This window comes from Lynx canadensis, chromosome D4, assembly GCF_007474595.2.
Source record: "Lynx canadensis isolate LIC74 chromosome D4, mLynCan4.pri.v2, whole genome shotgun sequence".
Lineage (NCBI taxonomy): Eukaryota > Metazoa > Chordata > Mammalia > Carnivora > Felidae > Lynx > Lynx canadensis.
The window spans coordinates 22,572,733-22,594,320 of NC_044315.2; positions in this window are offsets into that span (position 1 = coordinate 22,572,733).

Sequence of the window (21,588 nt, forward strand, 5' to 3'; positions counted from 1 at the left end):
AAAGAAAGAAGAAGGAAGGAAGGAAGGAAGGAAGGAAGAAAAGAGAGAGAGGTGGGAGAATAAATGTTGGTCATGTTCCAGAATATCTCTGACACCGTTAACCACAAAATAAGTTATTAGCTTATTGTAAGTGCAGCCAGTTTTTAAAGTAATGGAGTAATCCACTGTGGATTGCAGCAAGGAAGTGGAACAAAGGGTGTGAAATGAGCAGATGGATTTGATTTTAAACAAATTAGACCCATGACAAGGGATGTAACAAGTCATTTTTCAGTTTTCCATGCTATGGGTTAACTTCCCTTCGTGACCTTTCCAGCCTGCTAGCTCATTTTTCCCCTACCCGGATCTCAGGCCTTTCTGGGAGAGCAGCTTTGTGCTTTGCAATTGTAAACCACTGTCTCTTGCTTCTACTAAACTGATCAAACAAGGCACCACAGGGACTGCCACAGCTGAATACTTGATGACTTAATCTCCAAACTATTTGTTCTTTTAATCTCGGACTCATTCCCGGACACACTGATAAATACATGACCAAATGTTCAGGAGATGTCACACCTTTCTAACTCTGGATTCTCAGAGTATTCAACAATCCCATACTGGTATACCCATCAATGTGGCTGATGCCAACCCCAGGCTGACTCGTGACATGGATCATCGTTGTCCCTTCCACTCTCTTTAACTCCATGCTTGCCTCCCTGCCCCAACTTCACGTGGTCGATGACTAAAAGCTGCCAGAGGCCAACCCTGTACAGTGAGGTGCACCCCTCCACCAAGCCTGTGACCACTGCCTCTAAATATCCTGTTGTCATCTCACTACCTCAATAAAACTCCCATGTCTTTACCGCTAACCTTAGAGTTTTGGAGGGAAGCAATAAGTATATAAAAATTCATACTAAGGGGTGAATGACTGACCCCTTTGACCTAAATTGCAAGTGTCCTAACTGACCTTCACCCTCTAGACCATCCTTCACAGTGATACCAGGATGATCTGTCCAAAAAGAAAAATTGACCATGTTCTGATGGTTCAGAACCATCAGACCCACTGTGACCCACAGAAAATGTTTAAGCTCCCACCCTCACTCCATCTGCATCCCCACTCTCCCCAAACATCCACCACTCTGCCCAGGACTCAAACCTTGCTCCTCCCTCTTCCATCCCAGAACCATACTGAAATATTTACCTTTCCTCCAAACTTTCACAACTCGACCTAGAACACACTTCCTCACGCACAACCATTTAGAAAAATCTGAGTTCAAAATCTCAGTTCAAGCATCACTTACTCTGGCAACTTCCCTGACTCACATCCACCCAGCAAAGATTGCGGCTCACTGCTTGGTACCAAACCCTCGCCTGGTTCATAACAGCAACTCCCAGCAACATTCACTTGATTTCTGCAAATTCGACCAAATTGTTTCAAAGACCAACTATAAAATGTGCGTGGAAGGACACCTGTGCATCAAGAAATAAAAAATAACCCAGTGTGTGAACAAAAGTCAAAAAAGGCGTGCGCGGCAGAGTGGAGCCCACACGCGGAGGTGCCCGCTCGCACTCCCAAAGGGCCACTGAGGCCGTGTCCTTTCGTCTCACCCCACAGTTAGACGCAAGGGGACAGGCCAAAGCGGGCTGAGGTGGGGGAAGCCTCCAAGGTTCCAGAAATGATGTCAGCCCCCAGTGCCACCGTGCGAACAGGTCAGCGTCACCTGTCTTCCCCTTCTCTCAAACACGCCCTCCAAACCCATTACCTACACAAAGTTGTGTCTCTGTGAGGCTAGTCCTCGGTCTTGTGCGGACACAGAATGCAGAAAATGTGCAGCAGGCACGACGTGAGAGGCGACAGGAATGCGGAAAGCTGTCTGCCAGAGGATCCGTCCTCAGACGTGCTCCCCCCGCGCAGAGGACGTGCAAGGTACAAAGCAGAACAGGCTGCTACAGGTCACAGACAGCGAGGACCCGGAGGGAAACTGAAAAGGTACGAGGGCTGGGTTCCAGGAGATTCTTCAGGTGAGCTGAGAGAAGCTTTCAGACCACTCAGAGGAGAGAGGGAAACTGCGTAAAGGAGGAGCGTGTCGTTAACTGCTACGGCAGATCTCGCGATAAGGGAAAAACCGACTTCATCCAAAACGGTGGTTGCCTCGGGGATATTGACGGAGACGGGCGCAAAGGAGTCTCCCGTGGTTCCGGAAGTATTTGCATACCCTGACCTCGGTGGTGAAGACTTGCCAGATAAAATCGAAGACAAATTTTTAAAAATTATTGTTTACCTGAAATTCAAATTTAATTGGGTGTCTTGTACCTGTATTTGCTAAATCTGGCAAACTGAGGATGGTGGTTATATGGGTGTGTAGACGAGTGCTTCTCGACTTGGGGTGATTTTGCCCCACTGGAAATTTGTCAACATCTGGAGGTATCTTTGGTTGTCATAACTGGGTGGGCATGCTACTGGCACCTAGAGAGTAGAGGCCAGACATCCTACATTGCACAGAGCAACTCCCACAGTAAATTACCCAGTCCGAATGTCAGCAGTGTTCATCTATGTAAAAATTCAGCAGCTGACATTTGATAGGTTCTTTTTACTGTGTGTACAACACAGTACATGAATTTATGACAAAAAATTCTAAACCAACAAAATTAATTACTCTGCAATATTGGAGACCTTAAATGTATAAACATTTTAATTGATCGGGATAAAGCATCTCAGGAACACCTTCAGAAAAAAAATGAACTCCCATTTTTTTAAGTTTGTTTATTTTGAGAGAGAGAGAGAGAGAGAGAGAGAGAGGAAGGGGCAGAGAGAGAGAGAGAGAGGGAGAGAAAATCTCAAGCATGTCCCTCTGTCAGTGCAGAGCCTGATGCGGGGCTCGAACTCACAAACCATGAGACCATGACCTGAGCCAAAGGTGGATGTTTAAACAACTGAGCCACCAGGTGCCCCTCATTTATTTTTAAAACCGCTTTTATCAAGGTATGGTTGACAGACCAAAAGCTATATATATTTAATGTGCACAACTTGATGAGTTTGGAGATAAGTATATACCTGTGAAACCATCATCACCAAAAAATATTCCTTTTTGTAGAAGGAGCTTGTTACTCACAAAAGAAAGTAGCTAAGGTATGATTTCAGCCAATGGGATAAAATACAAAAACCCACAAGAGAGATGAGAAAGGAAGTGAAGAAAACTGGGGACCAGAAGATTTGAGTAGTAGGGTTTTCTTTCCCTGTGTCTTGACATGACACCGTAGACACAACAGCCCCCTCTGTTCATGGGCATGGCTTGGCCTTCTTCCTTTCAGCACAAAAAGCTCAAAATAAAATTTCCTGGGCTGAACATTAGAGAAGCTGATGTCACCACATCTATCTCATAATCACCAGTGGAAAACAGCCCATTCCTCCTCAAGTTAGCATAGAATTTTTCAGATGTGTTCAAAGCACTGCCACAGACATTGTCATGTTGTCATCTGCTTCTCACTTAGCAAACAGCACAAACACCACCAGACCCCAAAAAGCCTGGCCCTGGTTTAAATTCTCTGGCTTTCCAGAAGGCATCCAGGCCTCTCTGCTTTTCCACAGGGCAGCATCCCCTTGACCTTTTGCGGTTTTCCACAATTGTGTCATATCTAGACACTCACAGACAAGCACAATTAAGTTGCATCGTCTGGTGCCAGGGCAGAAATGCCAAGCTGGTGAGGAAATGAATCAAAATGAATTGAAATTACCTGCAGAGAACTGATGAGGAAGACTCAAGCTGCAGAAAAAAATCAATGAGTAAAAAAAAAAAAAAAAAAAAAAAAAAAAAAAAAGATCTGCCTGAGAAAATCAATGAAACCAAGATGGGCTGACCATAGAGAAGAATTCTCTCATATACTACACAGGCCGTGCCTGACCTCAGATATGTTTAGCAAATCCAGCACTCGCCCAGCTTGCTGAAGAGAGTATGACCTCTTTCCTCTGTAGCAGTGATTCTCGAACTTTATCGTGTCCATGAGTTACCTGGGGATCTTGTTAACATGCCGATTCTGAGTCAGTGGGTACAGGGTGGGGCCTGAGAATCTACACTTCTAACAAGCTTCCAGGAGATACTGATGATGCTGGTATGCAGACCCCACTTGAGTAGCAGGCTTCATGGTGTGTTCTCCCTGGACCAAAAACATCAGCATCATCTGGGAACTTATTAGAAATGCAAATTCTTAGACCACACTCCAGACAGACTTAATCAGAAACTCTGGATAGAGGGTATAGAAATCTGAGTTTTAACAAGCTCTCCAGGTAACTCTGATGTGCTCTCAAGTTTGGGAACCACAAACCTTCTAGATCTAGACCATTTTCTCACATACATTCATGCCCTTCTCTACCATGAAAACTTCCCTTGGTAAGCAAACATTAAGATCTCTTGCCTTCCTCTGAAATCATCATCCTTTACCTCCCTTTTAACTTTTCACATGCCCTTATTTGTCTCCTAAATTATATCAATAACTGTTGTCTTGTCTTCCAAGCTATCTCAACAGCTACTTGAGAACAGGGACTGTACTTTGTTCAGCTCTATCTCCAGCTCAGCAGTGTTTGCCATATACCAAGTGATCAATAAATACTTGCTGATAGGCTGATGATATAATGTGGATTCATAGTGAAGCCAAACATGACTCAGTGAGGGGTAACAATTTGGTTGCTAATTTGAGCATTCTCTTCAAATGGATAAAATATAGGTATTTATATTCATTATCTAATATTGCATAACAAACCACAAGAAGAACTTTAATGGCTTAAATCAACAATACTGATTTATTCTCTCATGGCTTCTGTGAATCAGGAATTTAGGGCAGGCTTAGCTGGGCAGTTCTAGCTTGGCTTGGGGTCTCTGATGAGGTTGGAGTCAGATAAGGGTGGGCTGAAGTAAACCAAAGGCTTGACTGGGCCATAAGAATCTGCTTCGAGGGGTGCCTAGATGGCTTAGTCAGTTAAGCAGCCAACTCTTGATTCGGCTCAGGTCATGATCTCACAGTCTTGGGATCGAGCCCTGTGTCAGGCTCCATACTGACTGTGGAGACTGCTTGGGATTCTTTCTCTCCCTCTCTCTCTGGCCCTCCGCACCCCCTCTCAAAATAAATACATAAACATTAAAAAAAAAAAAAAGATTGGCTCACTCACATGGTTGGCAAATTGGGCTGGATGTTAGTAGAGCCCTCACGTCCTCTCTATAGGGTTGCTTGAGTGCCCTCACAACACGGCAGCTGGCTTCCCCCAAAGGAAGCCACCCAAAAGACCAAGGCAGAAAATGTTATGCTGTCAATTCCTTAGTGTTCTATTGGTCACATATTCCTGATTCAGTATAGGAAGGGATTACACAGGGCCTAAAAGGGATAACTGGAGGCCATCTTGGGGGCTAGCTATTATAATGTATATCTTCTGGTTGCTACAGATAGTAAGTTTGCTCTCAAGGAATTCAACGTCTTAGGAAGGGAAGAAAAATAGTAAAGTTCACAAAAAGGATTTGAAACAAACACGTGCATAAAGAAATAACAGAAGGAGACAAAGTGGGAGAGTGACCTTACATAATGAAGTCGGGGGACTCTCTGAGGTAATGATAGTAGAGCTGAATGACATATAGGAACCTCCATGCGGCAACAAGAAGAAGGAACAGTTTGTGCAAAGGCACTGGACAAACCTGAACAAGCTTGATGTGTTTCAGAAACAGAAAGAAAGCAAGTGTGTCTGGAGGGTAGTATAGAAACAGGGAGTGCCAGTGAGAAGAGGCCAGCATCCAGAAAGATAGATGGCAACCTAGAAGAGTTTGGTGTCTCCAAAACTGAGAAAAGAGAGTTTCTAAAAGGACAGAGTAATCAACTGTTTTAATGGCTAGTTTCTGGGGCATGGCGCCTGGGGGGCTCAGTTGGTTAAAGCATACAACTCTTGATTTCAGCTCAGGTCATGATGTCACGGTTCATGACCTCTAGTCCTGCGTCGGGCTCTGCGCTGGCAGCACGGAGGCTGCTTGGAATTTTCTGTCTCCTGTCTCTCTCATAAATAAATAAACTAAAAAAAAAAAAAAAAAAAAAGCTGCTGAGAGTTTGAACAAGTCAAACAGAAAACATTGGTCAATGGGTTTAGCAGGAAGAGCACCAGAGACCTTGTCACAAGCAGTTTCCAAGACATGGTTGGGATTAAAAGCCTGAGTATGTTAAGCCGAGGCTGGACATGAAGAAAGGGAGGCAAATGATATGGAATTACTCTGAAAAGAGTTGAGGTGACACAGAGAGGACAAATGGCCAGTCCCTCAGGGGCATGGAGCTCAGAGAGCTTGTTTTGCTTTGACTTTGGGATTTGAGTTTGGTTTTTGGTTTAAAGATGGGAGATAGGTCAGCCTGCATGGGCTGAAAGGTAAGATGCAGAAGTCTCTGGAACATCGCAGTCACTCAGTAAATGCAGTTTCCATCCTTACCCTTGTGACTAGATTTTATTTAGACCCAACTAATTTGAGACAGCTAATTTGGCAACTTGGGACATTTTTGTTCCTAATTTAATTGAGAATGGTAGTTCTTCTGATAGCTCTTCTCATTTAACCCATGAGTAGCTATTGAGATTTTAGCATCTAATTTGCTGAGTTTATGGAAGTAATAAAAGAATCTTTTTTCTACAGTATGCAATTTTAAATTTAGACTTCTCTCTTCTCTTACACTCTTTTGGCTTATTCCTACTGAGCTCTTGTGATTAAATGTGGCAGGGTGTAGACTCACAGCCCCGGGTGGGCCCAGTCTAGAGAATGTCCAGTGATCTCAAGCGGTAGTGAAAAATATCGTACAGATTATTAAAGGTCAACTTTTATTTACTGTAATTACATATACATGCCATAAAAAGAAGTTTTTTGGTTTTGTTGTTAACAAATAGCCAGATCTTCCCACTGGTTGCCCTAAAACACATTCGGGGGAACCACCGTCCCCTCAGTGGTTGTGATACTCAGCAGCAGCTCACTCTATGTTCCCTCATTGTATCTTATTAATATTTTCCTGTTCTGCATGTACCACAGACTGAAGGAGGTTAAGAAATAATTACTTAAAAACAGAGTCGGGGAGGGGGGCACCTAGGTGGCTCGGTCAGTAGCGTCCGACTTCGGCTCAGGTCATGATCTCCTGGTTAGTGAATTCGAGGCTGGCCTCGGGCTCTGTGCTGACAGCTCAGAGCCTGGAGACTGCTTCAGATTCTGTGTCTTCCTCTCTCTCTGCCCCAATCCTGCTCGTGCTCTGTCTCTCTGTCTCTCTCTCTCTCAAAAATAAATAAACATTAAAGCAAGCAAACAAACAAACAAACAAACACTGAGTGAGAGTCAAAAGTCAGACCAGTCCTTCTGCTTTTTTCCTAACTCCTCCTGGATGGGCCCCTGGTTGCCCCCCTCCCCACCACAACCTCCATTGTCTGCCCTGCCTTTCTCCCTTGGAGAGTTCCTATCCTCTCTCAGGTCAGCAGTCTTGTATAGGACAGTGTTACACGTAAGTTTGAGGTTGCTATCTGGAAAAAGAGGCCGATAAAATCAGTGATCCACACATCCATGTAGGTTAATGGCAATCTCCCTGGTTGCCATGAGTGTGAACCCTACTCAGGAATCTCTACTCCAGGGGCAGTTAATCAGGAAGCAAAGAACCCTAATCAAGAGTCTATACTCCAGATTCTGCAAATGCTTCAAATACTATCTAAATCAGCACCAAGTTTCCTTAATTAGCACAGAGAGGCTAGGTTTAAGTTTTTCACTGGGGAAATAAGTATGTTAAAGCTTATGATTATGCACGTACCACCATCCTGCAGGAACAAAACATCAAGCCTGCAGCACGACTTCAGAACCTTCCCCACGTCCAGAATGCCATGTGGTCCTGAAAGGACTCGTTGCCTGATCCAACTGGAGGATTTGTGGACCCTTTCATGCAGGATGCTGTTCAGAACGCCTATGAGGACAGAGAACAGGGACACTACCAGCCCAGAAGGGTTGTGTGATGTTTTTGAACCTGTTTTCCTACAAAAGTTGGCACATTCTATTGGAGACCAGCATCCATTTCTAACAGACCACCTGCTTCGGTTACCTGTTGCTGTGTGATGAACCAGCCCAAACTTAGTGGTTTGAAGCAATGATTTATCAGTTTTCAAAATTCTGTTGGTTGGCAGTCTGGGCCATTGTTCTGCTGGTCTCATGCAGGTATGGTAGTCTGGTGATTTGACTGGGGCTATTGGTGCTGGCTGTCAGCGGAGCCCCTCATCCTCCGTGTGAACAGTCAGCCTCCAGAAGGCTGGAATCTGAATTCTTCATAGATGATGATCGTGGGCTTCTCAGACTGTGAATGGAAGCTGAAAGGCCTGTAGAGAAACTAGCTCAATGTCACTTCTGTCATGTGCTATATATTGGTCAAAGGGAGTGAGTCCCAAGACCACCTCAAATTCAAGGGCACAGAAAAATAGACGCTGACACTCGATGGGACTAGCAGCAACATCACAGTGCAAAGAGGTCACAGGGAGCAATAAAGCATGGGGCCATTATGATAATGACCTGCTCCCCCATTGGTTATGTGGGGGTGGGGTGGGGGACAAAGAACTCCCATGTACTCCCACCTTGAATCATTTAACACAAGAATGCAGCACATGAGGTTAAGGCACATCCTTAACCAGAGTAGATGTTAACCTCTCTCTTCAAAGAGTCTTCTTGTTAATTTTGAATTTTCCTTCTGGACAAACTTCTTGTGAGATTCCCCCTCTTTTTTTTTAATCTCATAATTTATCTGACGAAGAGTTCAAAATATTCCAAGCAGAAAATGGGTCAGCACGGACATTTTGGGTTGTGCACGTTTGTATCACTAATATTACTTTCAACCTCCAGCTCCACTGCTGAAAGGTTGTAAAGTCACCTCTACAACTGGTAAGAGTGGGTTGGCTAAAATTAGGTGCATTTGTACAGAAATCTATTTCACCTGAACGTGGAATTTGCAACACATTGCAATTTGCTACGAGGACACCACGGTCAACCCACACTCCACTGGCCCTGCCATTTCTTGACGCATCTTCTCATTAACTGAATGGGACATACGGCCTGCTGACATAGATGGACTCAGTAGGGATTATAATGTTAAACCTGCTTTTAGAACCTACTTTTAAATATCAGTAAGCTTTATTATTCTATAAGTAAATAAATACTACTTCAATTAATATCTCTATTTAAATTTATAAAGAATATATATCAAAGTAGTAATATTTGTATATACACCCATGTATGTATGTAAATAGTAAATCTATGTTTATAATTGACGCTATATTTCCTTCCCGTGCCTCTGGCGGAGCATCTTTCATACCTCTCTTTGGCGACTATAACAATTACCTTAATGGAATATATCATTTATTACCTTATTTTATAATTAGCTGTGTGTATGACATCTGTCATACTCAGGGCTGAAATTAGGGTGAGAGGCACTCACCGTGGGCACAAAATTTAAAGGGGTGTCGGGAAACTCTGTAATCAAAAGAAATGTTTTAAAGCAGTACTTTTAAAAAATTGACGCAAAAAATCCATAATGAACAGTGTCAAAATTTTAAGCAAAGCCAGGATCCAATATGATCAAAAGTAGGGTAAGGTGAGGGGTAGGGGGCAATATTATGCAAGGATAGGGTTAGATATGCTTTGATTTAAAATCTTCATATTGTATTGATTATGGATTTCTTAAGGAGACTTTATTTTTTAGAAGTGTTAGGTTCACCATGAAATTGAGTGGAAAGTACAGACTTTCCGTACACCCGCTCCCCCCACACACAAACATACCTCCCCACTACCACCATCCCACACCCAAGTGGTACATTTGTTACAATTGGTGAATCTATTGCTTCACTTATTCATCCCTCCCTCTCCACTACCACCTTGGCAACCACAATCTTTCTACTGTCTTCATGGTTTTTTTTCCAGAATGTCATATAGTTGGAATCCTAGGGTACACAGGCTTTTCAGATTGGCTTCTTTCACTTAGTAATGTGCATTTAAGTTTCTTCCATGACTTTTCATGGCCTGACGGTTCACCTCTTTTTAGTGCTGAGTAATACTCCTTTGCCTGGATATGCCAGTGTTTATTCATCTACCATGTTGGTCCAGGTTCTTCAAGGAAACAAAATCAATAGGTAATATATACATCTATGTATATATGTAAACACACACACACACACACACACAGAGAGAGAGAGAGAGAGAGAGAGAGAGAGAGAGAGAGAGAAATTTATTTTATGGAATTAGCTCATGTGATTATGGAGACAGAGAAGTCCCAAGTTCTGTAGTCAGTAAGCTGGAGACCCAGGGGAGCCAGTGATGTAATGCCAATCCAAGTCGGAGGCTGAAGGCAGAAGACAGTCCAAGTTTGAAGATGGGCAGAGAGTGAATTCTCTCTTACTAGTCTTTTTGTTCTATTTGGGCCTTCAAATATTGAATGAGACCCACTCATTAGGGAGGGCAATCTGCTTTATTCAGCCTATTCAATTCAAACATTAATCTCATCCAGAGATGCCATCACACACATACCAGAATAATGTTTTAGCAAATATATGGGCACACCAGGGGTTAGTCAAGTTGACACATAAAATTAATCACCATATCCACTCACTTAATGAAGGACATCATGGTTGCTTCCAAATTTTGACAATATTGAAGGAAGCTGCTACAAACATCTCTGTGTGGGTTTTTGTGTGGACATAAGTTTTCAACTCCTTTGGATAAATACCAAGGAGCATTGATTGCTGGACTATATGGTAAGAGTATGTTTGGTTTTCTAACAAACTGCCAACTGCCTTCCAAAGTGGCTGTAGCATTTTGCATTCCCACCAGCAATGAATGAGAGTTCCTCTTGTTTCAGATCATCACAGGTTTTTTGCACTAATTTTGATATTTTAAAAATTAAAGCAAAACCTTATTTATCTTGATCACTGAGTTTTTTGGTGCCACCTTAAACTTGGGAGCCCAAGAATAGTTCTTCCTCAACTACCCTAGTGCTGGCCCCGACTCAGCTCCTTTAGGGCAGAAACCGTGTCTTATTTTTAATGTTTATTTATTTTTGACACACACACACACAGAATCCGAAGAAGGCTCCAGGCTCTGAGCTGTCAGCACTGAGCCCGACATGGAGCTCGAAATCATGAGCCACAAGATCATGACCTGAGCTGAAGTTAGAGACTTAACCAACTGAGCCACCCATGTGCCCCACCGTGTCTTATTTTTAAATGAAATTTGGCAAATAGAGTACTTAGTGAAGTACCTGATATACAGTAAGTATTCAATAAATGTTAACCACAGTATCATGTCCCTCAAATAGCCTTTCAGAGTTACCTGAACATAGTAAATGTTTATTGAATGAAGTATGGCTTTTCATACAATTGAAGTATCCTCTAAACTTTCATGTATTTTAAAAGTACGCTATTGTCTGCTTTGTCAGGCTGGGCAGATTTGGTGTTTGGGGCCTGTCCACATCTTTATGTTTACTTCTAACATTTCAAACACTGGAAATCAAATCTACTGCTTTTAGGTAGTAAATGCTTCCACTGGGTTCTGGATGGAAAAAAGAAAATATTTTCTATCCAGGCTGTAAAAAAAAACCTGGTTTCCTTTGCCTTTCTTGTTATGGAGTGCAAAGTGGATAGGTATTTGCTCCGGGATTCTACTGGTGATTAAAATAACATTATGATTCAATAAAAAGTGCCCCAGGCAGTGTCACTTACACATGGCTACATGTCACTGTGGTTATTTTCTATTTAAAGTTCAAAAACTAAAGTGTAATTCAGCACTGACTTTAGGGTTTGCTCTCATGTTTTTATCAACTCTAGTTTTACTTGATCAGCGTTTACTTCTTCTATGATTTTCCTCACATTCTAGAATCATTGAAATGTTGATCCAAAGGACGTAGAAGCTTTCAATTACTGGCAAAGTACAGAATTACAATTCCTAAAACTGAAATCGCCATAAACCAAAGTAGCTCAGAATATAAAATAATGACGAGAGAATCTTGTGAAATAGTCTATGGAAATGCCAGGAGAAACATTTCCCATTCAAACTGGATAGTCACTGATATTTTTGTGATTGTGCCAAGAAGTTATTCCAAAGGTTCTCACAATTGCACAAGGCAAGCTATTTAATAACCTGCTTTGAACAGCTGTCAATTGACAACATAAGGAACCATGGCATTACAGACAATGAAATTTCTGTTCAAATCAAATGCACATTTTTTTTTGTTTATACGCATTTCTATATCTCCCAACCTAACTCAAAGAAATCATGTGTGTGTCAAGGGCTTCAGTCAAGCCCAGGTGGGATGTCAGCCTTGCCCATGACACAACGTGAAGAAAGATAGAGGAGGAGGACAGAGAAAGTGGCAAGCTTAATTTTTTTTTGCTTGTGAAAATATCAGCTCACTGGTGTCTTATCCTAATGTTTCTCTGTCCCCAGGAGTGGGGAGAAAGGCCAACACCAAAATCCATGTCAGCACTTTTCCTGTGTGAGTCACTGAACCAACTCAACTAACTCTCTGTCACCTCGCCCCCAGAAAACGTGTTGAGTTGTCTAATGGGAAAGCTTCCCTCAGCTATGAATGTTAAGAGGAACGTGGCTGACAAGGGCAGCACGGACCCAGGGCTGAGCTTGTCATACGTTGGGACTGTTTTACAGATGTGTTTCATCAGACAGGCAGGTATGTGCTAAAAAATTTAAGAGTTTTATATATTTCATACCACCATTAACAGCAATTGATATTTACTAAGTACAAATAATCCATTGATTTAAAACTTAGTGAACATCTCATTGATTCAGTCTAAATAATTTAAGTCTAATATTAGTAGAGGAGCCCAGAGAAGATGGGATGCGAAACTGTACTTTTATTTTAGCAAAAGCCAACGGAAAAGGCAAAAATTCATAATGTAAGTGATCCAGCATCTCTACACAATGGTAAGGGTTGAAATCCTTTTGAAGCCCTCTATTCCATCCATCCATTTATTTATTTATTTATTTATTTATTTATTTATTTATTTTTAACGTTTATTTATTTTTGAGACAGAGAGAGACAAAGCATGAATGGGGGAGGGCCAGAGAGAGGGAGACACAGAATCTGAAACAGGCTCCAGGCTCTGAGCTGTCAGCACAGAGCCCGACACGGGGCTCGAACCCACAGACTGCGAGATCATGACCTGAGCCGAAGTCGGATGCTCAACCGACTGAGCCACCCAGGCGCCCCCCTCTATTCCTTTTAAAGAGTCCCTTCTGCTACTACTTTGCCCATGTTAAGAAATAGCCATCTTGTGTTGAAATGTTCAGTTGGATTACGGCCATGACAAAGCATTCTTGAATAGTATGTTGCTTACCTGTGAGGGATTCAGCCCCTCATATGCTAGTGACCACCTAGAGCTTTATAACTATTTAGATGTGTACATTAATTTCCAACTATTTCATCCTGAGAGTCCATGTCTTCGAGAAGGCAAAACATCCACAATGGATATAAATTAGTAGACAATATGACCAAATGTTTAGGCACCACTGCAGAGATTAAAATCAACACTAACATTTACATTCTATATGCTAACAGTCCAGAAAGTCCACACATATTCTGAGTGTCAGAATATCCAATCTAATCAAGTACAGCCCAGAGGAGATGCTCATCATGCTGTTACATGTTAGTCCAGAAATTAGAAAGACAAACATGGTAGACACAAACAAGGTTTGCACATTGACAAAGTGGCTATCACGAAAGCAACAGTAATCACCTGAACAGTATTCCTGATTTATTTTTTGTCTGAGAGAAGTTAGAAGGACAGACATCTTGGCTAGGTGGATTCTATTTTATTCACTCTTCAAATAAGAGTCTTTCCAGCCCAATGATATGTCATGGGATTGAACAAATTGGCATTTACGGTTATCAAAAGGATGCCTGCCACCTAGAGAGACACGTGAGTTTACTGTCAGTTGCTGGCTGTCAGGGGCCTTTCTGATCTTGTTGCCATGGAAATTGACATTAGATAGTTGGCGAGAGGGGGAGTTATAGGTTGCATTCTTATTTCATTATTTCAAATAAGATGTTTGAACCTTTTGCCTTCTTTGCACCCATCTGAAACTGGTTTCCCTGGTAACAGAAACAGGGATGCCGCCCCCTAAGAGCTGAGAGCAAGAACTCTTTCTTTGCTGATCTCAGAAGACAGCACTGAAGGGGAAAGCCAGCAAGGCGAGGATTCCTGGGATCAGCTGAGGGAGTGGAAAGAATTGGAAGTCACCTGTAACTTCCTAAGGTTAAAAAAAAAAAAAAGAATACAAGGTTTTCGTTAATTAAGGATCTAGTCATTCAAGCAAAACAAATATACAGGTAGTGGTCTGACATTGACCTTAGAAACTGCCGTCATGCGAGGTAACTACCTAAACCCCGCTGGTCTACACAACTCCTCTCCCTGTAGCTCAGACAGCCTGCTCATGCATTTTCATACACATCATGCTCATTTTTCTCAGAGGGGAAAAAAACAAAAAGGGAGGAAAATTCCAGACAAGGACTCACTGGATCATTTTCCCCCACAGATCAATGTTTTCTCATCCTAAGTGATTTGCTTTCCAAGCGACTATAAGGTTGTTTTTAAAAGGATTTTCACCGCAGAGGGTATGTTCAGTGGAGAATGTGGTGGCACTGAAATGGCCGTCTGCTTAAAAAAAAATAATACACAAGAAACCATAGGGGAAAGAAAAGAGTGGCCATTAAACTAAACTATTAAGAATGGTTGCACTTTACATTCCAAATGTGAAGTTATGTATTGGGGCTATTACAATTGCAGAGTGCTGTGCAGGGATTCAGTAGAATGGCCATGTAAATTGAAAAGCAAACTAATGTCTCTTCAAGCTCTGGAAACCACAGAAGGAATTTGCTCCCAAGTGGAAAACTCTAGGCAATCAACCAATGAATCACTCACCCAAAGAACAAGAGCTTTGTCTTTCTCATCAACTGTCTTTTATGCACAAGTAGGATATGGGTCACTTCATACAGTATCAGAAAGAAAAGCCGAAGGGCCTAGGTTTCAGCACGTAGACCTTATATGAGTGCTTGATGGTTTGTATTATGGGAAAGGAAAGTGTGTTCCTTTCTTTAATTTTGCCATCGAAAACATTCCTGTGAAATATTATACCCGAAATGCTTGATAAAAATAAAACTCTTGATTGAGATGCTTGTGTTGGGTGGAGGTAACAGATTTTACTTTTGTGCAAACAGGAAAGCCAACTGCAGAAATGAAAAATGGGCTTCTAATACATTCACACCCTACGATCCAGCAATCCCATTCCTGAGATCATTCCAAGGAAATAGTTCAAAGGAAGAAGAAAGCAGTTCTATCTGTGAAGCTGCTTAATGCAGTAGTTATTAGAGTTAAAATGTGGTAAAAAAAAAATAGTCCTGAAACGTTGTAGAAGAAGTCTAATAAATGGTGGTGTATCATTTGATGGAGCCAATAAAAAGAACTGAAGACTACCCAGAAATATGGGGAAAGAAAGGACTCGTGATAGCTTAATGAGAAGAGCAGAATATGAAATGGGAGGAGCGTTGTGCTCGCATATGAATGAATGCATGGGAAACACATCAAAAATAGAAACATTAGGATGGAGGGGTTTGGGGTTTTTTTTGATGCTTTGTAGCCCCTTCCCTCAATGATACATATATATGTAAGGCAGTAATTGATTTTTGGACCCTTCCCACCTCACTTTTGCAAGTGGCTTTGCACATTGGCTGTTGCTTATGGCTTCAGCTTCACAGCATACAGTAAAGCTGGGTGTTACACTGGTTACTTTCCTAACCAGACACAGACTGAGGAAAGTAGGGAAATAATAGCATGCTCTGCTTACAGCAAGGGCAATGGCCACATGCATCAAAACATTGCTGACACCCTGACAATTCATGGGGCAGGTAGAGTGGTGGGGATATAACTCAGTGGAACAGCATTTGACGGCATGGGGCAGGTGGAAATTATGCAAGCCTCATAGCTCACTCCTTTTGGGTGAAATGCATAATAGAGCCTTTAAAATGGCAAGAGGTACATACCACCCAAACTCTAACGGACATGGAAACACACATTCACCTCCTAGAGAGCATGGTCTGAATGATCAGTGTTCCAAAAACATGAAGAGAACCCTCCCAAACTAACCCATTAAGCTAAAGTTCATTCATCAGCACCATCAACATCTTTTTCCAGAGCACAGAGTGAACAAACACCCACAGCATGGCCCCCTCCCGCCCCCGCCCCCCGGTCCGAGCATGCTGCAAAACAATTCCAAGTTTCTTTACAAATTGCCTTTTCAGAAGGTGACATTTGAGTGTGGTTATTTCTAGGGAAAGATGCCAGTTCAGAGGGTCCTGGACACAGAGGCTTGACTTGACAAGATACACAGATGTACCTGAACAGACTGAACTGGAGCCTCCAGTTACTGTTGTGGTTACTGATGTACAAGCTTTTGTTAAAGTCCACCCCGAGACCATCAACTCTCTGCTCAAGGCATTCACAATTAAAAGCCAGCTGATGAGTTCAATGGTCAGCTAAACTGGACCTAAAGCAGCAACTAAAAGAAAAACACAGCTAGTACTGTTCAATTCTCAAAACTGTTAAAGTCTCAAAAAACAAAAAAAAAGATACAAATCCTTTAAAACTGTTCAGAAACTCTCAAATTTGTTAAAACTGTTAAATTCTCAGAAAATGGTATCTTGTTTAATCCCTTCAACAGTCCTGGTAAGATAGGTATTTTTATTTCCATTTTCATAGTTGTCGAAAAGTCCTGAGAGGAGCTAAGGAAGTTGCCCAGGGCCATACACAAATGATAAACACATATCGTGCCTGGGATCTGTGCCGGATTCCAAACTTGGTGTTCTTCTAGCACATCGCCATGCCCAGTGGGCTACTTCCGGTTCACATTCTCCTTACAAGTAGGGTATCACACCTGCAACTACAAAAGAGCCTTTCGTTTCAAACAACAAAAATATAGAAGCAAGTTATAGTTCCCTACTTTTAACTCATTACTAAGGTTTACCATCATTGGGGTTTGTAAATTACCTCTTTGAAGCAAGCAAAGGAACACGGTGAAAAATAATGAACACACTTTCTTAATACTGAAAATAGAACACGTAAGTTTATATAATAGAAACCTATCCTGAGAAAATTGGACATCCACTTTAGGTGTCTAAAAGAAGCTATCAAGGCTCTAGGAAAGGTTTCCTAGGAACCGTTAATGGACAGATATCTTAAGTATGAGGCTCGGATGGTCAATGAGCTGACCTCATCACGATCCTTTCAAAGAACAAATCCAAGCTAGAACAAAACTAAATGGGAAAATGAAGTATCACTTATTGCCTATCATTAGCAAATACTTTTCAGAGTAAGAACAATGTGTCTGACCTGAGGCAAGCCAGCATTACCATGCTCTGCTGGGAGTAACATAAATAGGCCCAGGATTTCTGGAAAGCAATTTGACAGTGTATATCAAAGATCTGAAATAACATTTTATCTTTTGATGTCGTAATTCCATTCCTCGGGATTAATCCTAAGGAAAAGGACAGAAATAAGGAGAGAAAATTATGTATGAACATTTTCTTTCCAAGGATTATAATAATATCTCAATGTTTGAGATAGCCTACCTACCTAACAAATGAGAAATGGGCAAATTATAGTAAATCCAACATTGTAAGTTGTTTGTGAATAAATTTTAATGAAAAAAATAAAGTCAACCAACTAGCAAAAACAAGAACAAAGGGACAAAGGACACAAGTAGATGTTTTTCCAAAGAAGACATACAAGTGGCCAACAGATACATGGGAAGGTGCTTAGCATCACTAATCATTAAAAGAAATCGAAAACAAAACCACAAGGTGATACCACCTCACACCTGTTAGGACGTCTATTATCAAAAACACAAGAGATAACAAATTCTGGCAAGAATGTGGAGAAAAGGGGCCCCTTGTGCACTGTTGGTAGGAATGTTAACTGGTAGAAACACTAAGGAAAACAGTATGGAGGCTCCTCAAAAAATTTAAAATAGAACTATCATGTGACCCAGTCACCCCAATTCTGGGTTTATATCCAAAGGAAATGAAATGACTATCTCAAAAGAGATATCTACACCCCATATCAATGCTGCATTGTTCACAACAGCTAAGGTATGGAAACAACCTAAGGGTCATAAGTAGATGAACAGATAAAGGAAATGTCACACACACACACACACACACACACACACACACACACAGAGTGATTATTCAGCCTTTAAAAAGAATGAAATGCTGGCATTTGTGACAACATAGATGAATCCAGAGGTTACATTATACTAAACAAAATAAGTCGAGAAAGATAAATATTACATGGTATCAACTATCACCTATGTGCAATTAACAAAAAGAAGGTTGAACTCCTAGAAACAGAGTAGAATGGTGATTGCCAGGGGCTGGTTAGTGGGGGGAATAGGCAGAGGTTGGTGAAGGGTACCAGCTTTCTGTTTTAAGGTGAATAAGGTCTGAGGATAATGATACCATACTGTATAAGTTAAATTTGCTAAGTAGAACTTAAGTGTTCTCACTAAGCCCCCAAAAATAAATATTTGAAGTGACGGATATGTTAATTAACTTGATGGAGGGAATCCTTTCATAATATATTCTTATATCAAATCATTACACTGTACACTTTAAATACCTACAATTTTTAATTTGTCCATTACACTTCAAGCTAAAAACAAGAAAAGTGGGAAACACATTATAAAACCATGTGGACAAGGAGGTAGAACAGATTTATTTTTAATTTTTTTTTAATGTTTATCTTTAAGACAGAGAGAGAGCATGAGCAGGGGAGAGGCAGAGAGAGAGGGAGACACAGAATCTGAAGCAGGCTCCAGGCTCTGAGCTGTCAGCACAGAGCCCGACGCAGAGCTCAAACTCACAGACCACGAGATCATGACCTGAGCTAAGTCAGACGCTCAACCGGCTGAGCCACCCAGACGCCCCAGAACAGATTTAAAACAATTGGCTTTGGAGTCTGACCAAATGGGTTAAAATCTGACTCCACTAACAATTAGCCTTGAGCCTCCAGCCAGTTACCGCATCTCTGTGCCTCAGTTTCCTTATCTGTTAAATGAGCATGAACCCAGTAACTACCTCATTGGGCTTTTTTGAAGATTAAGTGGGATAACACAAATTGCTCAAATGTCCTTGGTATGTAGTAAATACACAACAAATGTCTGTTATTCTGAATCATCTGTATTATATTGAACATATTTGGTATGAAAATGGTAAAATAATGTTTCTAAGTGGCACAATTATGGGGCTTATTTTTCTTCTTTGTACCTTGCTATATTTTCCAAATTGAAATCAGAGGTATATGATACTTTTGTGAATAAAAAAAAAAAAATTATCATGTGAGAACATCTGGAAGCCCTTGGCCCTGTGCCTGGCACACAACAGTTCCAAACACTTGCTGGAAGGGCACAATTGGTTGTCCCAGACATCTGATGTCAAATGAGTAATTTACATCCAAGACTGTTAAGAGCTGCCTGTCCATCTGTTACTGCTGGGTTTCCTTAAGGCAGCGCCTCACCCATATCCCTCTCAGTTACCATCAGCAGATTCTTCCCCAGTCAACCCTCATTAAAAAAACTGCACCTTAGCCACCAGCCCCAGCGGCCACCTTGCCCCGTGCCGACTTCACATCCTTAGTAGATGCTGGCTGATTGACTGAATCTAATAGGATAATTTGAAGAACAAAAACATTCTGTAAAGTCAGCAGTTTATTGTTCTACACACACCAAGTATTCCAATTTTCAAAGAACAATTTCTAACTTTTAATTATGCATCACCACTCCAATTAAGCATGGCTTCCACTACATTAGGTCATTCTGGTAGGTTTTCTAACCCTGATGGGAGACTCACATAACTCAGATTAAGTTATGACTAAGTAAAAAAAAGCAACTTTTTAAAGAACTCAATTTGCATTTAGATGGGTTGTAATAGTCAGCTTTAAAAGTTAGTTTGGCGAACAAAGACTAATGCAAGAACAGCCACTTCAAAACAGTATGTCTTGCATTTTGTTATCATTTTACTTTTTATCCTCACCAACAAAGCCTAAAAGATGGGAGAGTTCCAGTCTTAAGAGAATATGAATATACTCTAATAGTTTTTGAAAACACTGATAGTTCTATTGTAAAGATTATTGCTCTACATTAGCAGCTCTCAAAGTGTGGTCTCCAGACCAGCAGCCTCAGGACGAAGTGGGAACTTGGGAAAAATACAAATTCTCAGGTCCCACCCTGATCTACTGACTCAAAAACTCACAGACCGTGACCCAGAAATCTGAATCTGATCCTCCTGGTGATTCTGATGCAGCCTGAAGTTTGAGAACAACTCTTTCTAGAAACAGGAACCCAACTAACAAACATTTAACTAAGTGCCAGCCCAGAACTGTGGTGACCTGACCATTTCATTGCTGAGAGAGGAATGAAGATATCAGAGAAGAAAACAATCCATGGATCCATAGTAGAGTGGAGGGTTTGAAATGTCATCACTTGATTTCAAGCTGATGACAGAGGCAGCAGTCTCCTGATGGCATGAAACAGCATGCTGAAAAATTTGATCTCTCTCTGATTTGTTGGAAGACTTTTGGGAAAGTCACCACCTCTGTGTGCCATTAGCAAAAGTACAATTTGAAAATCCCTGTATGAATGCTCTACGGCTGTAGAACCAGATGCTACTTACAGTCATGAAATCTTAAAAAAACAAAACAAAACAAAAAAACCCGGGCCATCAAAAATCCTATCTCTCGGGGCAACCTGAGTGGTTCAGCCGGTTGAGCGTCCAACTTCTGCTCAGGTCATATCTCGTGGTTTTTGAGTTCAAACCCCACAGTGTGGAGCCCACTCAGATCCTCTGTCCCCCCCCACCATGTTGACCCCCCCCCCCAAATAAATAAAACATTTTAAAAAATCCACTCGAGTGCCCAGGTGGTACAGTTGGTTAACTGTCTGACTCAATTTTGGCTCAGGTCATAATCTCACGGGTTTGTGAGTTCAAGCCCCACATCAGGCTCTGCGATAGAGCATATAGCCTGCTTGGGATTCTCTCCCCTTCTCTCTCTGTCCCTCCCCTGCTTGTTCTCTTTCTCAAAATAAATTTATGAAAAAGGCATTCCAAACCTAATCTCACCAGGATTTCAATTTTTACCCAGCGAACTTCAATTCCATGGGAGAGCTAAATGGCAGAAATCTGCATTACAGGATGCAAAGACTGTGAATGATAAAAAAACAAGATTAAATACATCTAGGGGTAATAACAATCATCTCCTAACATTTTATAGGTGAAACCACCAGCACAGATCTTGGCAAATACAGATGATCAGTGAATGTCTAGTTGAATCCGAATTCACTGAACCCAAATTTGTAATCCATATGCAAGGCAAGGGGTACACTAACATTTGGTTCACCAGGGTTACAACAATCCCAGGATTCCAGTCTCCTTGGAGGCAAGACTGTGACTCCTAATCTCAGTTTAGGAAAAAATTGTTTTCCCACTCACATCCTCCAATTGTGAAACAGTTGCTACTCAGTCCCGCTT